The following is a 23,944-nucleotide window of genomic DNA, read 5'->3' as shown; positions in this document are numbered from 1 at the left end:
CAGCTTGCTCTGCTCTGTGATGTCATACAGGCATGCTCTGATGTCACAGCCTGCTCTGTGATGTCACATAATAAACCTGTGATGTCACAGCCAACTATATGATGTCACAACCTGGTCTGTGATGTCACACAATCACAGAATCACAGAATTGCTGGGTTGGAAGAGACCTTTAAGGTCATCAAGTCCAACCCATGCCCTAACACCACCTCAGCTAAACCATGGCACTGAGTGACACATCCAGTCTTTTTTTAAACACATCCCATGGTGGTGACTCCACCACCTCCCTGGACAGACAGTTCCAGTACTTCATCACCCTTTCCATAAAAAACTTTTTTCCTAATATCCAACCTAAATTTCCCTTGGTGCAGCTTAAGACACTGTCCTCTGGTCCTGTCAGTTGTTGTTAGGAGAGAGACCGACCCCCACCTGAATGCAACCACCTTTCAGGGAGTGTGGAGAGTGATAAGGTCACCTCTGAGTCTTCTCCAGGATAAACAACTCCAGCTCCCTCAGTCATTCCTCACAGGACTTGTGTTCCAGACCCCTTGCAATAGATAAGAGAAGTCTCTTTGTTCATCATTAAACAGAAACTCAGGCAAAGGAAGAGGTTTTTTGTGAATAACAGGATACCCGAGGATATGCTGACTCCTTAAGTTGATTGTACAACGAGGGTCGGGAGGTGTGTAACCATCTATGGAAAGATTGTTACAGGGTCATAAACCCCCAGCGAGGAAGAGGAGGAGAGCCTTCATCCAGACGACCACCAGAGAGCAGGCGGCGACCCCCTAGCAACTGGAGGCGCACGCGCAGAGTACTCCCGGAAAAGCCACAAACGCGGAAGAAGGGGGAGAATAAAGGACCGTGGGAAAAGGGAAGCGGCGTGAGCCTTGGCGGAGCACTGACTCCCCGGCTGCACCCAGCGCTGTTTGCTTGTCATTGCTTGCTGTAATCAATAAAATTCTTTTTATCAATCCCTAAAGGATCAGACAAATTATTTACTTGGACTTATAACACCCGTTCCCGGCTCTTGCTGCTGCCCCATCTTCAAAGCCTCTCCCTCGGGCTCTTCCTCCCGTGCAGAGCAGCTCTCCTGGACAGGGACGGCAGATGGCACAGCTGGGAAGCAAAGGGAGCACTGAGTCAGTATGGGGACGTTTTCCTTGGCAGCAGCTGCACTTCCATCAGGGAAGGGAAGATCTCAGAGCCTCCCCAGGAGGGTTAGAAAGAAAAAGCAGCCGATCGGGCCAGGCTGTGGTGAGCGCAGCCGCGGCGGGACTGTCCCGCAGCCCCGGCAGCCCGGCACAGCCGGCACAGCTCCCGGGCCCTGCCGGCACAGCTGCCTTGCCCAAGGACAGCCCCTGGGCCGGCTGGGGCAGCTGCGCTGAGCAGCCCCAGCACGGGCAGGGCCCGCTGCTGCCCCGCCGGGCAGTGCCCACAGCCACAGCCCACGCCACCCTCAGCCCCACCCTGCCTCCCCGGCCCTGTGGCCTCACCCGGGCTCTCTCCAGTGTGGCAGCAGCAGGTCCCCGTTCCCTGCTCTTGCTGCTGGCCTTCAGCTTCTCCCTGCTGGCTCCCGTCAGTCTCCGGCTGTCCTCAAGGTCTCCACTGCAGCTGTGGCAAAAGCGGAGGCTCTGCAACTGGTTCCAAGGCCTGGCACAGCTGCAGTCCCAGAGCCCTCGGTGCTCCCTGCCGGCCCCCTCCATCCCCTCAGCCCCGCCATGCTCTCGGCAAACCCCCAGCCCCCTTCAGTTTCTTCAGCCCCTCACAGTCCTCTCAGCCCCTCAGTCCCTTCTGACCCATCCCGTCCCCCTAGACCCGCCACCCCTCGGCCTGTGCCACTTCCCTGTCACCTCAGTGCCACCATCGCCCTCGGCTGCCCCACAGCCCTCAGCCCCAGCAGCACCTCAGGGTCACCGTCCCTTCAGCGTCACCGCCCCCTCAGCCCCCTCAGTCTCACCGTCCTTCAGCAGCTCCTCAGGGGACAGTGCCTGGGGCCACCGGCAGCTCCCACCGCTCCAGGGACACCCGGGGCTGGAACTGCTGCTCCGCCCGGCCCGGCCGCCAGCTCGGACCCAGCACAGGGAGAGGGGACACAGGGGGCACGGGGGAAAAGCAAGAGGTGAGGGAGGAAGCAGAGCAGGAGAAGAGGTTAAAAAGAGGCCTACACCTATACAGATGTATAAAAAGAGGCCTACACCTATATGCATGTATAAATGTAACTACGGACATCTACAACTATAACTGCACATCGAAAAATATAAATATATACACCTAAAACTAAAAATAAATTAACGAGACAAATCTCTGTCTATGTAGATAGATAAATGTAACTACGTAAATCTATAAAGACAACTACATATATCAATAAATAGAACTATACACATCTATCAATATAACTAGAGACAGAGGAATTCTACCTGCCCAATGGTCACAGGCTCTCCCTCTGTCTCTTCCTGGTGCACAGGGCAGCCCTCCTGGACACGTTGATCACACGGGATCTGGGAAGCAAAGGGAACACTGAGACAATACTGGCCCTTGTGCAAGCGCCCCTTGAGCACCAATTGTCCTTCTATCAGGGACATTAAAAGATGGCCTGAAAGGCAGACTCTCACTTGGCAATTTCAAGCCTGCTCTATAAAGAACAGGGATCCTTCCAAGTTTTCAAAACGGAAGTGTGTAAAGTATTTAAGTATTCTAATCAAGTCTCAGCACCCACAGTGCAAATGGCACCCACGAGAGCTTGAAAAACAGACAGTCCCAGTGACAGAGAGACCACAGTCCTCACCGAAATGCCTGAAGGCTGCTGGGGGCTGAGCTATGAACCAGCCTGGGACACCCAGCTTGGTGGCACAACTCCCACAAGGTCAGGTTTATTCCCTGCTCTCTTGCCACAGCAGAGGACTCAGTGCCCAAGCCTCTGGAGAAGCGTGGAGGGCAGAGCTCGGGCAGGTTGTGCATGTGCCTTTGAACTAAAGGCACCAGGAAGCACCAACCCTGCAGACAAGAGCTCAACTCTTCTCGTCTCCCTTCCTGCCAGAGGCAGGCTCAGAGCAGCCGTCTCACACCTCTCTAAACCAACGGGGGCTCTGTCCTTACCAGGCTCCTCGGGCTCTGGGGAACTGTTCTTGTAGCTCTCGGTGCCAGATGAAGTTTCCTCTGCTGCAGCCCGGTTCACAGGCTCCCCTCCTGAAGACTCCGGGGCAACATTCATATTGCCCTTGAAGGAACAATAGAAAAAAAAGAAAACTAAAGATCATTCAGTATTTTGCTGGAATCGCATCAGGGATACGGTTACTCTCCTTCTCCATGTAACAGCGTTCAAAAGCTTTCAGCCCAGCCTCTTCCATTCCCCTCCAATGGGTTACCTGAGCAGAGGGAGACCTTTCAGGCAGGGATCTCCTGATCTCCCGGATCATTTGCTCCACGGCCAAGCCAAGATCCACTGGTGGCAATTGCTCTTCGCCAGGTGCATTCCAGGCTGAGCCGGAGGCCGTCGATGCTGCACAACCTGCACTGCCAGGTGGAGCGCTGGGGGCTGAAGTGCCCGAGGTGGCTGCAAGAATCCAAACACATTGGTCACACTCCACAATGTGGCTCTGAGACACTGATCTCTGTTGCTGCCTTGGATCAACCATCACAGGAAGCAGGCAGGAAAACCAGGCAGAGAATCTTTTGCCTTTCTAGGTGCCCCTTCTAAATAAGCTTGAGAATTTTGGGCCGAGAAGGACAGAGCCTTGTGGAAAAATACTTCAAACAGTCACTTTTCATGACCTTTTGGGGAAAAGCAAGGCTACAACTCTTTTCCTACCTCGCGGGTCGTAGGCTGGGGGCTGCTGCTCCCTGTGGAGCTGCTGGAAGCTGCAGGGCTGGATCCTGAGTACCTCCCGGTCGATGGGAGGCAGCTGCCCCCCGTAGAGCTGCTGGAAGCAGCTGCGAGGCCCCTCCCGCCCGAGCGGCAGCAGCGGCTCCCCGTAGAAACCGAAGAAGCCGCAGGGCGGGATCCGTAGCAGCTCCCGCTCGGCGGGCGGCGGCCGCTCCCCATAGAGCTCCTGGAAGCGGCTCGGCCCCTCCCGCCGGGCCGGCACCGGCCGGTCCCTGTGCAGCAGGTGGAAGCCGCAGGGCGGGCGCCGGGCGGGTAGCGGCCGCTGCCCGGGGGGCGGCTGGAAGCGGCCAGGCCGGGGGCTGCGCAGCTCCCGCCCGTCCGGCAGCGTCCGCTCCCTGTGCAGCAGCAGGAAGCCGCTGGGCGGGCGCCCGGGCGGCAGCGGCGGCCGCTCCCTGGAGAGCGGCTGGAAGCGACTGCGCCCGTCCCGCCCGTGCGGCAGCGGCCGCGCCCCGGGGAGCTGCTGGGAGCCGCGGGGCGGGCGCCTGCGGCCCTCCCGCCCCGCCGCCGGCCGCTGCCTGTTGGCCGCGCTCCGGCGCCTGATGCGGAGCAGGAGGTCGGGGCGGTCGCGGCGAAAGCAGGGGTTGCCGTAGTGGAGCCAAGCCCCGGCATCGCCCGGCGCAGCTGAGCCAACCCGGCCCGGCACCCTGCGGAAGCCGTAGCGGTAGAGCTGGCGCACGAAGCTGCGGAACTGCGTGGCCCTGAAGGTGTGCGGGGCCGGGCCCCGGGCGTCGCCCGGGCTGAGCAGCTCCCGCTCGAAGAGGGAGCGGTGGATGAGCAGCCCCCGGGCCCGGCTGTCCCAGCGCACGGAGCGGACGCGGGGGCTGTTCGCCAGGCGCCATAGCTTGGCGGGGAAGGCGCTGGCTCTGAGCCCGGCGGGCAGCGGCAGCTCCGCCATGGCGCCGCTCGCCGGCTGTCGCCACAACGGCCCCGGCGCAACGGCCGCGTGGGGATACCATAGGGACAGAGCCAACGCGGGGATTTGGAGCCTGGGGGTGCTGGCACCAAAGTCCTGCTCTTGAGAGGGGTGCAGGGACACAGGGGCTGTCAGAGGACAATGAGAGACAGGGGACATGAGGCCATAATGGGCCAAGCAAGATCCTGCCCAGCATGGCAGCAAAGACATTTCCTCCCCGTGGCCTTGGCACTCCAGGGCACCCCAAAAAGGGCCGAGGAGTCCTGTGTGTAACCAGGAGGGATGACTGACATCACTGTGGGTCCTGGCATTCCCCAGTCCCTTGCTGGCCGTTCAGTGCACACTGGGGCCGCTGGGCATGTGTGGAACATGGGGATGGGGTGCACAAAATTAAAGGGGGACCAAAAGTTGAAGGATTTGAAGCCAAAATCGCTGGGTGGAGACCCCCAAAACGGAGGTGTAAGATCCCAAAATGCAGGGAGGAACCCACAAAATTGGGGCAACGCCCCAAAAACCCGCATGAAGCTGTTCTCTCCCTCCATTGTTTACCAGCAAGAGTTCCATCTACCAACTCTAATTTCAGCAAATAATTCCAAGTGTTTTAGCTGAAACTCATTCTGAGCAAACTTTGTAGAAGTGATCACAGAATCACGGAATGTTCTGTGTTGGAAGGGATCCACCGAGTCCAATTCTGAAGGGAATGGCTTGCTGGCAGGGTCAGCACCAAAGACACCCACCCCAGCATAAGGAAGAAGTGTCATTGACTGTAGGGCAAAGCAGCACAGAAGTACAAAAGGATAAGCTAAGCAATGCACCTGATTATTACTAGAAAATATTGCCTGTAGGGATTCAGAAAGATACATCACTAGTTACCCTAATACTTGACCATTGTCCCGACACACACGTCAGCTGGGGATGCCCTGTCACACCAAGGGATTGGAGAAGCACTCCCAGTAACTGGGAATTCCTATGTGGTTCGCCCACCCTCAGGCGAGGCTGCCAACTTTGTTGTGAGAGGGCCCAGATTTTATACTGTTGAATAAACAAGCTACCACAACTTCTAGTGCGGGAACATCGGGTTTCATCCTCCTCTTGGCCAGGGCTCAGGGAGGAACTAAGGGAGTTTGCTTTGAGCCTACACCTTCAAACAAAGCCAGATAGAGATGTGATAAATGAATATGATTTGTGCCAATAATTGTAACTATAACGATATTTTAGAAAATATTTGTTAAAAAGTAATAGGGGAAAGTGATATGTAATTAGCATCACAAAACAGCTGTTTGCAGATGTTCATAAGATCCAGGATGGAGTACTGAGATATTTAAGCACAAACGGCCTTGGGAAGGACAAAGCTGGGAAAAACTCCAAGAGTGGAATTGACATTGAGACGAATGAAAGTCCAGGCAACTTCTTCTTAGGTAAGATTGGCCTTGAAGACAATTAAGCTGCCCATATGGCCCTGGGCGCAAGGCTGGTGCCCCCCAGGACATGGGTGCCACCCACGGTGGGGCACAAGGGGAAGGCTGAGGAAGCAGAGCGCAGAGACTCTGTGGGGGAAATAACAACAATTTATTTATTTTTCTAAAGGAGTTGAAGAACCTTGCTAGTTCTGCTGGCAGGGGGGCCTCTTGCAGGGGTGGGGAGAGTTCGAGGCCTTTCTCTTTAGGGACCGCCGGGGACACCCAGGCAAGCAGTGCCTGCCTTGGGCAGGACCAGAGGGTCTGAGGCTGGTGCTCTGGACAGATGGATCAGAGGGACCTGCCTCATCCTGGGGCTGGTCCTGCTCTGGGGACACCGGCACAACTGGGGGATGGCTTTGACCCCTGCTGGGGGTGGCCTCCATTGTGGCAGCTTCCTCTTCTTCCTCTGTGGGGACTTGAGGGCTGCTGGGTAGAGTCCAAGAGCTGGGTCTGGGGCTGTTAGGGCTGGGGGAGTTGGGGTTTGTATGGGCTGGAGAAGCTGGGGGAACTGTGGCTGTTGGGTCTGGAGAGGCTGGGGGGGCTGGAGAAGATGGAACTGGAGCTGCTGGAGCAGCTGCTGGCTGCTGGGCTGTCATCCTCATCTGCGGCAGCGTGGGAGTGCAGCAGACTCTGGGCCCCTGAGCTGCAGTGTCTCACAGTGATGTCGATGGTGCCCTGGACCAGTGGCACTGTGTGTTCCTCCAGGAAGCCCTGCAGACTCTGGATCATGACCTCCTGGTCTGGCCCACACACACAGAGAACATACAGGATGGCACTCTGTGCTCCTTGCCATCCACCACTGCTCCCTTTGGATGGCCTCCGTCCTCTGGTTCAGCCAAGTCCGCACAGGGTCCAGAAGTTCCCGTCGTCGACGGAAAAGTCCTGCCCAGTCCTTGGGCAGGACACCGCTGACAGCTCTGGCTGGTGTCTCCTGAGGAGAAGAGGGATGGGCCGGCACAGGGCCATGGGGGCTGATCTCGTCCTGGCCGCCGGGAGCTCGCTCTGATGAGCTCGTGCCTGCTGGCAGCTGCTCAGGGGCTGTGATGACAATCTCTAGAGAGTCACCGGCATCATCAGAAAACCTGACAGTCTCTATTGCTCCTCTGCACAGTGGGCATGATGGATTTGTCTGTGCCCACCGCAGGATGCAGCTCTGGCAGAACTGGTGGCCACAGGGCAGAGTAGAAGCCACGTCATCCCAGGTGTCCTGGCAGATGGCACAGTTGCCATCTGTCTCTGTGGCCATATTTGGCTGCTGCAGCACGTTGGGGAGGGCTGAGGATCAGGAGCTGCTCTCTGTTGCCGTTGTCACAGCCTGCAGGAGAGGGGAGGAAGGAGAAGGGACACCCTCCCACCTCCCTAAAGACCTGTCACCTGCCCACGTCTGACCAGGGGACGTTTCCAGGGGACGTCAGTGCTGCAGGTACGCTCTGCCCCAGCCAGGCAGGGCTGAGGAAACCCTGCTGGTTGCTCTGGGACTGGCACTGGGACCTGCCAAGAACAGGCACCACTCAGCACCAGAGAAACCTGGCTTGACCCTCCACACCTCGCAGTCAGGCTCGGTAGGAGTTCAGGCCAGAGCCAGACTGGCACCGGCTCTGCCCACGTCTGTATTTAAGCAGCGAGGGGGGACATGTCACAATCCTGCGCTCGCTGATGTCACCCTCCATCAGGAGGCCATGTCCACGCCAGTGCATGTTGATAGGAGAAAGAAGAAAACTTCTGCACTTCCATATTGCTCTGCCTTGGCCACCTGTGTCATGTGTCCATGGCCGTGTCTCATCCCTGCTCCTGACACCTTGCCAAGGTTTTCTGTGAGGAGCGGAGTGGCGGGAGCTGCCAGCATGAACGACCTGTGGCTGGATGATGTCTCCTCCTGTCACTGCCTTTCCGTGGCAGTGCTGGGATTTGGAGAACCTGGGTGCTGGTGGCCAGCCCGGGGTGAGAGTGTCCCCCACCCCGTGGGACAGGGTTGTGTCCCTGCTTCAGGGAGAAGCAGGAAGGAATGTTTTGCTCCAGCCCCATCCACTCCCGCCGGCACTTGCCCACAGTGCCGGGTCCCTCTCCACTTGCCAAGTTTCTGTGTTTCTGGAGTTCAGTGCCTTTGTGCTCCTTTCCAGAGCCTCAGGATGGACCTGGATTTGCTGTCCCAGCAGAGTGGGGTACAAGGGCCAGAGGAACCCTGTCGTGACTCTGGAGAGCCCAGGACCCATCACCGCGTGGGCCATGCTGTGCCATCATCCCTTCCTGCCTCTGGCTATTGTCATCCCTGAGAGTCATCAGCCCAAGCAGTTCTTTCTTCACTTGGAACTAACTGCTCCTGGTTTGAGGCTTGGCTGGTGTGAGGCAAGGATGCTGTGTGCAACCACCATGTGGCTCTGCCTCAGGGTGCAGAGATGTCTCTTCAAACCTGTGCAAATGGAGGATGTCCATTGCCATACTTTGGTGCCTAAAAATACACATGGAAAAAGACGGAAGTTTGTTCATCAGGACTTCTTTGTGTTGTTATGGGGAGGGTGTTTCTCCTTGCTTGAGAAAGTGCCTCTTAAAATATGCAGTTATATTCCATTTCATTTGGAATTGGACTTTTAACGGTCTAAATGTGCAGGCAGCAGCTGGAATTTCAGAGTACCAAAATATTCCCTTTTTCCTGGGGTAACTAATGCACCCCAGGAGGTACATTTCATGCTTTAAGAGGAGTCTTGGCCAAGGTGCTGGTTTGATCTTGAGTTCCTTGCACATCTGTGGCCCAGAATATCCCCCCATTAACTTGCTACCATGATCCCATTTCATTTCTTTTTCTTTCCTGTCCCGTGGGCCCTGAAATGATGAAATGACAGAAAGGGTGGGGATGGAAGGGACCTTTAGAGATCATCTAGTCCAAGCCCCCCGCTATGCTCGGGGCCACTCTTCACTAGACCTCTCTCCTCAGACCCTCATCCAACCTGACCCTGAACACTCCCAATGAGGGCACATCCACAACAGCCATGGGCATCCTGTTCCTGGCTTTCCCTCGAGCAGAGGGGCAGAACTCCCTCCCTTGACCTGTTGGACATCCCTCTTTAGACACAGCCACAGAGGGCTTTCAGGGCTGAAAGCACACAGCTCATAGCCAATGTTTCCTTCTCAAGGATCTCCCAGTCCTTCCCCACAGGGCTGCTCTCAATCCATGCATCACCCCTGCTGTTCTGCTAAGTTCTGGAATATGCCTTTCTAAAGAGGAGGCATTTCACACACTGGGAAAAAAGTTGTAGGTCTAAGGAAAGGAGGCTGAGCCAAGGGGTGGCATTGAAATACAGGTGAGGTAGACATTCCTCTTTGATGAGAGGAATGGTTTGCAGGTTTGGGGTGCAAAATGTAACATTTGGGGAAGGAGAAAAAGGCACAGAAATTCAGGCTTTCAGCAGCTGAGAGGTGGCAGTATTAGAACACACAGCAGCTGGTGAAAGCCATCTCTCTCCTTCAGGTTCTCGCTGTGTGGGAAGGTGCTGGGAGTTGTGGTGGCTGCACTCACCCTTTGCTGGGAGGATGATCTGTACCAAGGGAGAGCAGAAAGCTGCCATGGTGAGCAGAACATGCGCAGAGCATTACAGTTCAGAGAATGATACTGACCCTGAAGTGCAAAAAGCTTGAAAGCATCTCATTCTGTGCAGCACTGTTGTACAAATTTTCTCTTCTAGAACATGCCCCTTTTCGTATTCTGCAGATGAATTATCTGTTTTTATTGAATACATGGGGTTTTTTTCTTAAGGTTTTTGGGAGAACTCTCAAGTTTATTTTTATTTGCAATTTGCATCCAGCATTTATACAGGTTTTTAAGTTGTTCTTTTGTAAATACTTGGGGAACAAATATCCAACCATTTTTTATTCCTTTGGGATATTGTGATTAGTATTCTTGGAAAGAAAACTTGCTGAACAACTGTGATAACACAGAGAGCAGGAAAACAGAGATATAAAGGAATGAAGATTGTAAAATTGCGCTGTGCGGAAGAGACCCACAGACAACCACTGTAAACACAGCTGAGAGATTCAGCCTGGAGTAGAGTGGAACTCATTCACTGAAGATCTCTGGTGCACAGGAATGCAAAGACTGAGGAGAAAAGGAGAAAGTCATCCAGTCATTTAGACTCCTGGAAGCATTGTCTAGAGATCTAAAAAGCTATTACATTACAAACCTAAAACATCCCCAAATGGATTGATAAGTGTGATGTGCACATCTCTGCTGTTTTCAGAGTCAATGAAAGTGACAATTAGGAATGGGAACCCAGATGTTTATCTCCATTACTCTAACAACACCTTAACAAGGCACTTTAGGAGCTGAGCACTAACATTCTCACCCTGCTGTATTTCCTTTACATTTGAATACAGGCTGGTAGAAGAAGAGATCTGGCTCTAATTGCTCCCCAAGTCAGCTGTTGCACTTTCAGGTTAGGAGTACGTGTAAAATTCAGCTAATCACTCTCTCTATCCATGAATATTCCACTACTGAACTGACATACAGAAACATCCTTTTTCTCTTTGTACCTTCCTAAGTGGTGCCCTAATTAACAGGAGATTTGTGTAACTCACACAGGGAATCACCAAAATTGCTGAAATTGACTCTCAATTTCATTAAAAAGGCTTCTGAGAAAAGGCTTGGCAAGATCACTAAACAAACTGAAACTTGGAAGAGAAACATGCATTTTAGCACTGATCAAGAGAAAATAAGAATAAATCCTATCAAAACTGCAAGTAGGAGATAAGGAGAAAGACAGGAAGCACAGGGAGAAAAAGGCCCTGTCAGATGACCTGTGGAAGGTAACTTTGTGCCCCAGCACTGTTGAGGACGTTCCCTGCCATTGGTGCAAGCAGCTGGAGACATAAATACTGATGGATTTGGGGGTCACAATCTTGGTAGTGCAGTGTCGCCGTAGAGCAGGACGGGAACGAAAATGACTCCAAATCAAAGGCAAAGAGAATGAACTCTGATTTATTTCAGAGTTCATATTTCAGAGTGCATATTTCAAATGCACCACTCTATTTATAGAGAACATCGTGTGGACTAATTTCATTGGTCCTAGAGTAAAAACATCTCACACCATTGGTGTGCAGTGAATGACGCACGGTGGCAGAACCTATCTATAAACAATGTGAACAACAAGAGAGATTAGAGAATTATTTACATTCTCTCCCAACTGTCTCCCAGGCTCTCGCCTGGTTAGAAAACCTTCTCTTTTTCTCTCTGACTGAACTGAGAATATCCACAGAGGACATGGTTTGGGACCAGCTTTTCTTCCAGCGGGGGATGGCGTCAGGTAGGTCCCATCTGCTTGGCATGGTGGGATCAGAGCTTTGGGGAGATGGCAGCGAGCACAGGAGCATCCTGCTCTGGGCAGCTGCTGAGGGCTGGATGTGCCGTGGCTGGCTGCAGGCTGGGCGCATGTCCTGCCCTCCTGCTCTGCTCCCAAAGGCAGCAGGGATGGGCAGCTCTGGGCACAGCTCTGGGCACGGCCAGCATGGCCTGGGCACCGCGGGCGACTGGGACAAGGGGACAGGAGCCTTCAGCTGACGGGCGCTTTCTGGTTTCTCTCCTTGCAGCCGGGCTCTGCGGGTGCTGAGGCTGCTCTGGGCTCTGCCAGGGCTCTGCTGGAGCTCAGCACCGGGCCGCAATCAGCCAAAGAAGAAATGGGGTGACCTGCAGCACAGACCTGCTGGAGCACTTCAGCAACACAGCTCAAGTGTGCAGAGTGTACGCCTCCAAGGGAAAACATGACACCACCCCAAAATAAACTTGTTCAATAGCTTCTGAAATGAAATCAATCTGGGATGACCCCAAATGGCATTTTGCAGCTTGCTCAAGCTGTAGCTCAGCCCTTCTCTGAACAGTTCTGTCCCCCACCTGCCTTGTACTTCCCAACTGCTCCCTCTTTTCCCCCAGTGAGTTCCCAGCCCATGGCAGTCTCCATCACACTGTTGCCTTCCTTGGTGCCCCTCACCACGAGGAAGGCCGAGCCCCAGGCTTAGGGACTCATCCTGTCACGGGCTGAGGAGCAGCAATGTCTCAGAGGTGCAGTGGGATTTTAGTGTCATTCAGAGCTGCTCTCCAGCCCTCAGCTCTCCTCACTGCTGAGTTCCCACTCCCTTTTCCTCGTCCTTGCAGCAGGATGAGCTCTGTGAGTCCCCTTGAGCCTCCCCACTCTTCCCAGCCCACGCACCCACCTCAGTTAGGCTGAAGCTGCAGCTTCTCTGTCTCCTCTGGCACACCAGTCCAGTCCCCTGTGCGGGGAGCCCCAGCCCCAGAGCACAGCACTCAGCAGTGCACTCCAGGCTGGAGCAGCTCCCTCCAAGCCCCAGCCCAGGGACCCCTCCAGCCCCGGGGCTTGGGGCACTGTCAGCACCCGCTGCTCCAGCCACCGCTTCTGCTGGCCCTGACAGCAACACCCCAACTGGGGCTGATCCCGAGGGAGCAGCAGCAGTGCCTGGATCTGATCCCTGACTATGGGGCAGGGCTGGACAAATGACCCCCAGCAGCAGCAGCATGTGGAGCTGAATTTCAGCACTGCCCCTGCCACTCTTCCCTCCCGTGTGCAGCGGTGTCACAGCAGCCTGAGGCACCTGGGAGCCCCCAGGGCCAGCAGGGACTTGAGATGGCAGCCCTGGGCTCCTGGAGGTTGTGCAAGGAACAGAGCTGGGGACTCCCTGTCCATGGGGAGCTTCCAGATGGAAAAGGCTGCTGTGCCCAGGCAGCTCCAAGGGCAGAGAAAGGAGGGTCTCGACCCCTGGATCCGTGCCAGTCCCACAGTCCTGGGCAGCAGCCACCGAGCCCTGGGGGAGCAGAGGGCACAGCAAGAGGGACAAAAGCAGGCAAGGTCAGAGACTGGAGAGAGCCAGACCCGGCAGCAGGAGCAGCTGCTCCATTGCACTCTTGGAGAAAGCTCTTGGCTGGTTCAAAGCGCTGAAAGGCGCGAAGGGCAGAGAGGAGGCCACCCCAAACACTGCTCCTGTTTCCACAGCCTCCCCTCTCCGTGTCCCAGAAGGAATTGGATGGACTGTGTTCTTCTCCCCGAGTCGTCCGGTTCAGCACGAGCAGCTGAGCACCAGGAGCTGAAGGAGCTGAAGCCTCAGGCCACAAGAGCTGGGCCTGAGGAGACTTTGTGAGCAAATGAATGCTGCTAACATGGACCTGGCTGAATGCAGCAGATGGAATCATGGAAACACAGAATCCTTTCTGTTGGAAAAGACCTCTGAGCTCATCCAGTCCAGCTGGTCACCCAGCAGTGTCGAGCCCAGCACTAAACCACGTCCCTGAAGTGCCAAGTCCTGGACAACAGCCCTGAGTGAGGCCCTGAGCCAAAGGTGGCCTCTGGATGAACCTTCCAACCAAAGGTTATCTTTGTATCTGCTCACTAAAGAAATATGCATGGTCATTAGCGCTGTGATAGATGTATCCACTCATTAGTGAAACATGGATTGACCTTTCTGTGTTTAGAAGCCAGACAAGGCCATGAAATCTGACATCTGGCCTTGTCTGGGGCTGAATGGGCAAAGTCACCTCCCTTGGTTCCTCTTGGGCCCTGGCCAGGCTTTGGGAGGAACCCAGGAGGAGGATGAAACCAGATGTTCCCGCACCAGCAGCACTGTCAGTTTGTTCATTCAGCACTGTCAGAGCTGGGCCCTCTCCCAGCGAGGCTGGAGCCTCACCTGTGGCTGGAGGCACCTGCAGGAATTCCCAGTGTCCAGGAGTGGCTCTGCAGCCCTTGGCTGTGACAGCTTCCCCAGCTGCTGTGTGGATCTGGGGCATGGTAAAGCCTGAGGGTAACTGCTGCTGGATCTTTCTTAATCGCTGCTGCAATCTCTGGTGCTGCTGGCTGGGTGCATTGCTGAGCTGCTCCTTTTGTGATTCTTTGCTGCTTTGAGCTACAGTCAATGACACTGAGTCCTTCAGTTGGTGTCTGTGTCTTTGGTGCTGACCCTGCCCACTGGTGAGACAAAACTGGCACAGCCTGGCCAGATCACAACAAAATGTCACTTTTTAAATGTAAATGTGAGGAATCAGTCCCATCAGAAATTCCCAGATGGGAAGCCCTTCCCTGGAGTTCCCTGGCTCTGGAGTGGGCTGAGGTCAGAGCACCCTGTGAGCAGTGGGGCACTCTGTTAAAAGAGGCTGAACCCCTGGATGTCTTCAAATGCATCCAAAAATTGCATGTGGAAGAAGGCAAAGAATTGTGGGTTTGGGAATATGTGGGTGAAGTTTGTAAATGGCACATTGGAAACAGCACCAACAGAAGGAAGAATTGCTTTTGGAATGCTCCCACATGGAGGGACAGAGGAAGGTTAAAACTTGAGCTCAGGTTCATTTGTGCAAGTGAAATATAATATTATTATTATTATTATTATCATCATTAATAACAGTTATATAAAAATAGAACATGATTATACATTTTTTTTCAGATAGAATTAAAAATTGATAATGTGAAATAAGGCTGACAATGCTAATATGTCACCTTTGGCTGCTCACTGTGACACTGAATACCCTACAGAAAAGGACTGGCCAAGACCCAAATGTCACAATAGAACTTTGTGAATTGTGTATAATGAATAAAGGAGGAAGGGATGTTGTGGAAACCCAGGACACCGGGAGGATTTCTCTGTCTGCTCTGGGGTGTCCTGACCCCCAGGGGAGCACTGACTTTGACCCTCATTCATGGAGAAAACTTCCAAAGCCTCAAGGTAAACTAGAAACCACAAAAGTGTGAAATAGATTGTAGAGATTGTAGAGAGGAGTTTAGTATGTCACATGGGTAAGAAATTTAAGCTTTAGGATTTTTAGTATGTTATAGATGGATTCAAGATTGTTATAAATGAATGCTCCAATTTATTAATTAAAGAAAATTTATTAAATTGTCCAAATATAAATTTAGAGAATAACAACGAAAAGCCACTATCAAAAAAAGGTCAGTGCCGAGCCCGGGATCGGCGCTGGGTGAGACACAGGTTTGACCACTACAGCATAGGGTCCCCTATGTTCACCCTGACTGTTCTGTCCAAGTGATTTATAGATGGTTTCTCTTGCCTGAGGCAAAGTCTCTTTCTTCTTTTCTGGGCTGCACCTATTCATGTGGAGTTCCTTCACTGTGGCAAGTTGAACAGAACCCGTCCGATCGATCGTGCTCCTGGAGTTCGGTATTCAGATGTATCTCCCTGATGGTTCTGGTTATCTCACTCTCAACTACTTATAGCGTGTTTCTCCTTGGGCGTTCCAAACAGGTACATGTCACTTAGGGCGTGTAAGTGGTGCCATTGTGTTCAGCTGGATAAGATATACAGAAGTTTATTACATACAACAACTTGCAGAGTAAAATCTCGGACACTTTGTTATATATGGGATTTGACGCAGAAAAAGGGAATTAGAGAAAGGGAATTAGCTCATAAAATGAGAAAAAGACGAGAATGGAGATGCGTGAGGGAAAGAGAATGAAGAGAGAAACAAAAAGATTAGCATATAGAATAGCATGGTAGGTTAGTGAACACATTTTGGAATAGCAACAGCAAACCGTTTTACCAGCTCAAATGTGCAGCTACCAATAAAACAAAAGCAGCCAGCAAAGCAGTTCAGTAATGTTTTACTTTCTAAATGTCCAGAAGGATTCAGCAAATCAGTACAAACATTCTAAAATACCTTGGCTAATGCTGGAGAATAGGAGGGGAACAGAAGCCCGGTGTTTTAAAAATTCTGCACTGGGGCATTGAGCAGTCACTGTGGTGGTGAGATGGTTTCTCCTTGAAGCTGATGAGGGACAAAGCAAACCTCCAGCCAGCCACCCTGCTGAGAGCTTGGCAGTAAAGAGCCTGCAGCCAAGTAGGTGTTTTTCATCAGAAGAATTCAAAATAGTGTGCCAATATCCAAACCTGACCACTGATTGGTTTGACCCAACTTCCTGAAAAAATTCATTTCCATGTCAAACCACGACAAATATGTAAAATGTAACATAAGACACTTGAAAAATGATGAATGCCAAAGGATCTGAGTATTAGATCTTTCCTCAAAGAGAATCCTTTTTGCTAACATCTACATGCCAGGAGCTGCAGTGTAGCACCAGGGAGACAAAGGAACCCACCAGTGCTGAAAAGCACCCATCTCCGAGCCGGCCACATCCATTCGTTTGCAAATTAGGTCCTTTTCTCCCTGCTGCCAGCTGCGGGTTTGAAATACTGTGAAGCAACCTACCCGTCCTTGTTGGGGTGCTTAAAAAAACTTACAGAATATTTCTTACCAATATAACATTTTTCATACATCTATTTCTCACAAGCACGAATTATCTAAAATACACATAACAATTCCATGATTCCATCTGCTGCATTCAGCCAGGTCCATGTTAGCAGCATTCATTTGCTCACAAAGTCTCCTCAGGCCCAGCTCTTGTGGCCTGAGGCTTCAGCTCCTTCAGCTCCTGGTGCTCAGCTGCTCGTGCTGAACCGGATGACTCGGGGAGAAGAACGCAGTCCATCCAATTCCTTCTGGGACACGGAGAGGGGAGGCTGTGGAAACAGGAGCAGTGTTTGGTGTGGCCTCCTCTCTGCCCTTCGCGCCTTTCAGCGCTTTGAACCAGCCAAGAGCTTTCTCCAAGAGTGCAATGGAGCAGCTGCTCCTGCTGCCGGGTCTGGCTCTCTCCAGTCTCTGACCTTGCCTGCTTTTGTCCCTCTTGCTGTGCCCTCTGCTCCCCCAGGGCTCGGTGGCTGCTGCCCAGGACTGTGGGACTGGCACGGATCCAGGGGTCGAGACTCTCCTTTCTCTGCCCTTGGAGCTGCCTGGGCACAGCAGCCTTTTCCATCTGGAAGCTCCCCATGGACAGGGAGTCCCCAGCTCTGTTCCTTGCACAACCTCCAGGAGCCCAGGGCTGCCATCTCAAGTCCCTGCTGGCCCTGGGGGCTCCCAGGTGGGCACAAGTGGGGCAGCAGAGCCAGCAGGGAGCCTGCGAGTCTCTTCCAGCCCTGTCTGCTCTGAGTTTGGGCCTTGGAGCCTCAGGTGGCCAAAGGCAGCTGCTGCTGGTCCCTCTGTGTGCCCCTGTGTTTAGCAGTGCTGCTCCATCCGTCTGTGCCCAGCCACGGGGAAAAGCCTCAGCCCTGCAGGGCCAGGAGCTGCCGGGCTCTGCCTGAGCAGCTCAGCCAGAGGGAAGGGAGCTGCTCCCCACGGGAACCAGGAGCCAAGGGCTGGAGCACCTCGTTCTGGGGCAGAGCCCAAATTCTGTGAGGGAGTAACAGAGTTATTCACGTGCACTGGTGTGTCAGCACTGCAGGTGCTGTGCCTGCAAACACATGGCTCGAGGTGTGCAAAAGAATTCTGCAACTCTTGGCTGGATCAGGATGTCAGCAGTGCTGAACTCCAGCTTAGTCCAAAGCAAACACTTTACACCTCTGCTCATATCTGCTAGATTTTTTACATCGGGATATCCAGAGAAAAGCAAACAGAGGAGTAAATATTTTCATTGTTTATGAGAAATGTTTCTCATTTTGCTGAACATCTCTTTTTCAGGATGTGTTATCTTCTTAAAGAAAAAGAAAAATGAGAAAAATATGAAAAACAAGAAACAAATTTGTAGTGAAAATCTTCTGTAACTTTGGATTAAGAGGTAACTGGTCTTTTTAAAAGGAGAACTCATTTGCTTTGTCCATGTTCTGATGGTCTGGATCCATCTTACGGACTGACCTCAGCATCCTTTTTTTAAAGACTTTGGGTTTTGTTTCCAATATTAAGATTTTTTTTTTTTAATTGGAGTTGAAGCAATAGGAGGATGAGAGATGGATTGTGCACGATTGTGTCTTGAGTGCAAAAATATTGCAGTTTGAAACTTGGACCTAAAGTATTGAAAATGAAACTTACAAATCCCAGTGCATTGTGTGACAGCAGCTTTTCCTATAGGATGTGCAGCATCACAAAGACTTCATCAGTGGGGTTGGGAGGGCTTGGAGCTTTGTCCTGTGCCACTCTGGGATGTCATGAACCAGGACTTCACCTGCCACCAGCCCAGGTCACCCTCTGCCACCGCAGCTCCTTGGGCCTTGTGTCCCCAAAGCAGACACAAAGTGTTTCTGCTGCTCCCCCTTTGCACAAACCCACAGAGAGCTGGGATTTTTCCAAGGCTCGTGTCTCCATTGGGCCATATTCCCAAAGAACCAGCAGCACATCCTGATGAATACGGCGAGTTACGTGGATGGTTGTCAGCTCCACTTCCTGCCTAGAAATCCTGAAATTGCTTCTAAATGCTGCTCCTTCAGCTCTTGGACACCTTCTCACACAGAGCTGGGAAAAAAATCCCCTGGCCACTGGCTAAAAGGTGAGTTATGCCCAAGTTAGAGCTCTGTGGGAAATCTCTGTCCCTCCCTGACGTTTTAATGTATCTGTACATGGGGGTGTGCATGGATGCATTTTGTATACAAAGGAAGGAGCGTGCAAGCAACAGGACTGACACTTTCAGGGCCCATGCTATTCCATACCCATGGGTACAGAGACATTATGGAAACCCTGGCACAGACAGGGCCTTCTGTCCATGGGTACAGAGACATCCAAGAGCCCCTGGCACACACAGAGCCTTCTGTCCATGGGTACAGAGACATCCAAGAGCCCCTGGCACACACAGGCCTGGCACACACAGGCCTTGCAGCACAGGTTGCTTTCCCCACAGGCTGCAGGAGATGAGAACACAACATTTGCCAACACTGACTGCAAGCCACAGCTCTGGGTGCTCCCCGTGAACCTCAGCTCTGGGACCACTGTCTGCCCCAAGCTCCAGGGGCTGCAGTGGGAGCCCGGCTGGGCTCTGCCCTGGGGCCATCCTGCAGGGACAGCTGCAAACAGGGAGCATTCCCTTGCCACAAACAGCCAAGCCAGGGCTGCAGGGCAGCTGCTCCAGCCCGGAGTGCACTGCTGAGTGCTGTGCTCTGGGGCTGGGGCTCCCCGCACAGGGGACTGGACTGGTGTGCCAGAGGAGACAGAGAAGCTGCAGCTTCAGCCTAACTGAGGTGGGTGCATGGGCTGGGAAGAGTGGGGAGGCTCAAGGGGATTCACAGAGCTCATCCTGCTGCAAGGACGAGGAAAAGGGAGTGGGAACGCAGCAGTGAGGAGAGCTGAGGGCTGGAGAGCAGCTCTGAATGACACTAAAATCCCACTGGACCTCTGAGACATTGCTGCTCCTCAGCCAGTGACAGGATGAGTCCCTAAGCCTGGGGCTCAGCCTTCCTCGTGGTGAGGGGCACCAAGGAAGGCAACAGTGTGATGGAGACTGCCATGGGCTGGGAACTCACTGGGGGAAAAGAGGGAGCAGTTGGGAAGTACAAGGCAGGTGGGGGAGAGAACTGTTCAGAGAAGGGCTGAGCTACAGCTTGAGCAAGCTGCAAAATGTCATTTGGGGTCATCCCAGATTGATTTCATTTCAGAACTTAAGGAACAAGTTTATTTTGGGGTGGTGGCATGTTTTCCCTGGGAGGCGTACACTCTGCACACTTGAGCTGTGTTGCTGAAATGCTCCAGCAGGTCTGTGCTGCAGGTCACCCCATTTCTTCTTTGGCTGATTGCGGCCCGGTGCTGAGCTCCAGCAGAGCCCTGGCAGAGCCCAGAGCAGCCTCAGCACCCGCAGAGCCCGGCTGCAAGGAGAGAAACCAGAAAGCGCCCGTCAGCTGAAGGCTCCTGTCCCCTTGTCCCAGCCGCCCGCGGTGCCCAGGCCATGCTGGCCGTGCCCAGAGCTGTGCCCAGAGCTGCCCATCCCTGCTGCCTTCGGGAGCAGAGCAGGAGGGCAGGACATGTGCCCAGCCTGCAGCCAGCCACGGCACATCCAGCCCTCAGCAGCTGCCCAGAGCAGGATGCTCCTGTGCTCGCTGCCATCTCCCCAAAGCTCTGATCCCACCATGCCAAGCAGACGGGACCCACCTGACGCCATCCCCCACTGGAAGAAAAGCTGGTCCCAAACGATGTCCTCAGCCTTCTCCAAGGGCACGGCCCATCCACACCACAGCTGCTCCCAAGCACTTCCCCATCCAGACTGGACCCCAGCTAGAATGGTTCCTCTAGAAAAACAAACAACAAATTATTGAAAATAGATTACAGACAAAAAGGGGAACAAGAAAAAAGGTCAAAAATCATATTACTGTCAGGGACTTGAGGAAGGCCCAACTCCTGCATGCCAGGGAAAAACCCACCCACAGGTGAGGGAAGCCCAGGCTTTCTCCCTTCCCCCTTGCACTGCCCCCCAAAATAACGGTGACCCCAAAGCAAACAGGGGCAGTGGAGCAGCCCAAGCCCTTCCTTGCCTGCAAAGCAAAGCAGCCCCTGCACAGGTTCTGGAGTCCCACCTCTGCTCCCACCATGGGGGTTTGTTTGTGTCGGGCTGGCTGCCCCAGCCCCAGCCCCAGCCCCAGCCCGGGGCACGGTGGGTGCTGGGGGCTGTTGGCAGGGCCAGGAGCCCACTCCCATTTCATCACCACCCCAGCCCATCCCCCAGCCCTGCCAAAAGCAGCCTGGCAGCCGACTGAAGGATCAGCTGCATCCGCCCCAGCAAAAGGGGGAACCTTTGGTTCCTGGCCAGGCTGTGCAATGCCCAAATCTGGGAGCATCCCCCTGCGTGTAGACTCACCTGCAAATTTCCTGTGGAGCCTGGCTTTGGAGAAGGTGCCAGAATCGAAGTCCATCATCCTCAGCTGCTGGTGGCCAGGTGGAGGAAGAGGTTGTCATCCTTGATGTCGTCCTCGCTGTCCCCAGCAGCAGCAGCTCCACACGGTACAGCTCCTCCAGGGGCTCCTTCTCCTTCCCTGGGGGTGAGCCCAGGCTGTCAGGGTTCTGCCCAGGGCCCAGAGCTGTCAGGGAACCAGGACAAGCAAAACCAGCTCAGATGGGGGCCACCAGTGCTGGGCAGAGCAGCTCAGCTCCAGCACAAGGGCTGCGTGTCCCCATCTGATGACCCCTGGGCAGTGACACAGGCAGGACAAAATGTCTGGGTTCCTTTGCTTCTGATTGCCAAGGCATGTGTGGAGCTGCAACTTACCAGGGCCTTGCATCAAAGTGTGCCTGTGGCTCTCTCCCTTCTTCTAGGGCCGATCAATATCCTGCAGCCAGGGATCACAGAACAGCTCTTCTAACGAGGGCCTGTCCGAGTGCAGCGTGGATAAACACCGCCTGATCACATCTTGGCACTCTGGGCAGAGAAACCAGAACCCGCCGGTCAGTTGGAGAAGGCTCCTGTTGGCTTTGCCCCACTATTCCCGTACCCAGGCCATGCTGGATGTGCTCAGAGCTGGGCCTAAACTTCCCCATCAATTCCCTGTTTTGGAGGAGAGCAGGAGAGCAGGACATGTGCCACCTCCTCAGCAGCTGCCAGAGCGGGATGCTCACGAGCTGCTGCTGTCTCCCAGCACTGGCATTGCCCCCGTGGCCAGAGATGAGGATCCACCTTGAGAGAGCCGTTGTGGCAGTGAGAGCTGATGGTCCCAGCTGATGTTCTGGCTCCTCCTGAAAGGGTGCTCCCCGCAGACCATCTGGTGCAGCAGGATGCCCAGGGACCAGATGGTAGCTGGCTTGCCATAGTAAAATCCAAAGTGGATCCATTCCGGGGGGCTGTATGACGGTGTTCCTGTGGAATACAGATGGGGTTCATCAGGGGGATGCTGCTGCTCCCAGAGCCTGGCCCCAGCATCCCTGGGCGTGTGGGGGCTGCCCCAGTGGAACATGGGGTGACCGCTGCCCTCTCGCCAGCACCTGGGACTTGTGTACAGACTTGGGGTTGGAAAAGAAGCCACTGGGGTTGGAAGAGGGCAGCAGAAGTCCTGGCAAGGCCCGACCATGAGGAGGAAAAACCCACCCAGAGCTTGGGAAAACCATGCCTTCATCCTCCCTGCCTGCACTGCCCAAAAAACATCATGAATCCAAAACAAACCAGGTGAGTGGAGCAGTCCAAGCCCTTTCTAACCTGCACACCAAACCGGCTGGGACACAGGTTACGGCCCCCCTCTCTGCTACCCCCACCCACCCGTGTTTTTGTTGGGCTGGCTGCCCCAGCCCCAGCCTCAGTCCTGCCCAGAGTGGTGGGCAAAGGCTGCCAGCAGGGCTGGAAGCTGGCTCCCCACCCAGCCCTGCTCAAACGCAACTCAGCTGAAATCTCAGTGCCATGAAGGGCAGCAAAAGGGAGAATCCCCGCTGCCACACCCAGCTTGGGCTGTGAGATGTTTGGCCATGAGATGCCAGGACCGAGAGCACACCCCTGCGTGGGCTCACCTGCAAAGCGAGTGTAGGCTGTGTCTTGCAGGTAGGTGCCACAGCCAAAGTCAATCAATTTGGCCTGCCCGGTGGCCAGGTCAACCAGGATGTTCTGTGGTTTGATGTCCCTGTGCAGGACTCCACAGCTGGTGCAGTGCTGCACGGCCTCCAGCACCTGGCGGAACAGATCCCGCGCCACCTCCTCGGACAGGAACCCCCGTGCCCGAATGAAATGATGCAGGTCCTGAGACCGCTTCGGGCGTTCCAGCACCATCAAGATGTATTTGGGGAGCTCAAGCCACTCCAGCAGCTGGACGACACCGGGGAATCCAGTGGACACCTTGTCCAGCAGCACGATCTCCAGGGGTGCGCTGGTGCCGTCGGGCTGCGGGAGGAGCACGATGCCATCAGTGGGGCTGATGCCGTGCCGGGGGTTGGGAACCCCTCACTCAGCACGGGGTGCTCTGCGCCCTGCGCTGGCCCCACGCCCGCTCTCCCTCGAGGTGTCCTGGTGGCTCCCACCCTGCCGGGCCTCGGCTCATCCCCGCCCGGCACGGCCCGGCTTCTGCCGCTGGCCCCGCTCACTCACCAGCTCGCCCCAGTGCCGGACGCGGTTCCTTGGCACCCTTTTGATGGCCACCTGCAAGCCAAGAGCAGCAGCGGGCTGAGCTCGCCGCCCGCCATGCCCAGCCTCAGCCCCAGCCCCAGCTCCAGCCCCATCCTCCTCCTCCTCCTCCTCCTCCTCCCCCCTCTCCCCCTCTCCCTTCTCCTTTTCCTTCTATCCCTCCTCCTCCCCCTCCTCTCCCTCCTCCTCCTCCTCCTCGGCCCGCCGCCGGCCCCGCCGCTCACCGGGGCGCCGTTAGAGAGCCGCCTGGCCGCGAAGACGCTGCCGAAGCCGCCGCTGCCCAGCAGCGAACCCAGCCGGTACCGCTCCTTCAGGCCCTGCTGCGCCTTCCCTGCGGGCGGGACGCGGCTGTCAGCGCTCGGCCCGGGGCCAGGAGCGGCCCCCGAGCGCCCCCCGACCGCCCTGGGCCGGCCCTCCCCAGGCGTTCGCTCCCGGCAACGGGACAGCGGCGGCTCGGGGGCGGCGGCCGCGCTGCCGAGCGGCGGAGCTCGGGCCGGGGAAGCCGCAGCGGAGGCGGTGGCAGCGGCCGCGCCGCGTGTGTCCTCCGCGGGGCCCGGGAGGAGCCGGGGCCGGGGCCAGGCTCGGGCCAGGCGGAGCCAGAGCGAGGCGATGCCGCCCCAGCCCCAGGCACCGATGCCCGCCCAGAAGCGCCACCGCCAGCACGGCCAGAGCCGGGCGGAGGCGAGACCCCGGCGGGACGGCCGGGGGCGGGGATGGGGCAGCCCCGCCCGGAGCCGGGGGCGGGCCGGGGGCATGGCCCGGCCGGGAATGGGGAGAGAGAGAGACTGGGAGAGGAGGGAACAGCGGGAAAGGGAGAGCGGGAGACGGTCCGGGACAGCGG

General features: G+C 55.1%; 1 protein-coding gene and 3 long non-coding RNA genes across 4 annotated transcripts in view; 2 read left to right on the top strand and 2 right to left on the bottom strand.

Annotated features, from left to right (window-relative positions):
- Positions 1-23,944, top strand: part of LOC137464210 (zinc finger protein 850-like) — a 711,331-nt gene that overhangs the window by 416,708 nt on the left and 270,679 nt on the right. The gene's annotated exons all lie outside the window — the stretch shown is intronic.
- Positions 1-23,944, top strand: part of LOC137464227 (uncharacterized) — a 433,227-nt gene that overhangs the window by 170,428 nt on the left and 238,855 nt on the right. The window lies entirely within an intron of this gene.
- LOC137464226 (uncharacterized) overlaps positions 1-23,944 on the bottom strand; it is a 234,995-nt gene that overhangs the window by 58,778 nt on the left and 152,273 nt on the right. The gene's annotated exons all lie outside the window — the stretch shown is intronic.
- On the bottom strand, positions 1,046-2,101 carry LOC137464229 (uncharacterized). The gene is made up of 3 exons (XR_010994092.1): positions 1,958-2,101; positions 1,494-1,611; positions 1,046-1,116 (listed from the first exon to the last, which is right to left on the bottom strand). It is a non-coding gene; the product is annotated as an uncharacterized lncRNA (long non-coding RNA).

Source organism: Anomalospiza imberbis, chromosome 39 (genome assembly GCF_031753505.1).
Source record: "Anomalospiza imberbis isolate Cuckoo-Finch-1a 21T00152 chromosome 39, ASM3175350v1, whole genome shotgun sequence".
Classification (NCBI taxonomy): Eukaryota; Metazoa; Chordata; class Aves; order Passeriformes; family Viduidae; genus Anomalospiza; species Anomalospiza imberbis.
Note: the sequence above shows the minus strand (reverse complement) of the source record. Positions and strands in the feature narration are given on the sequence as shown.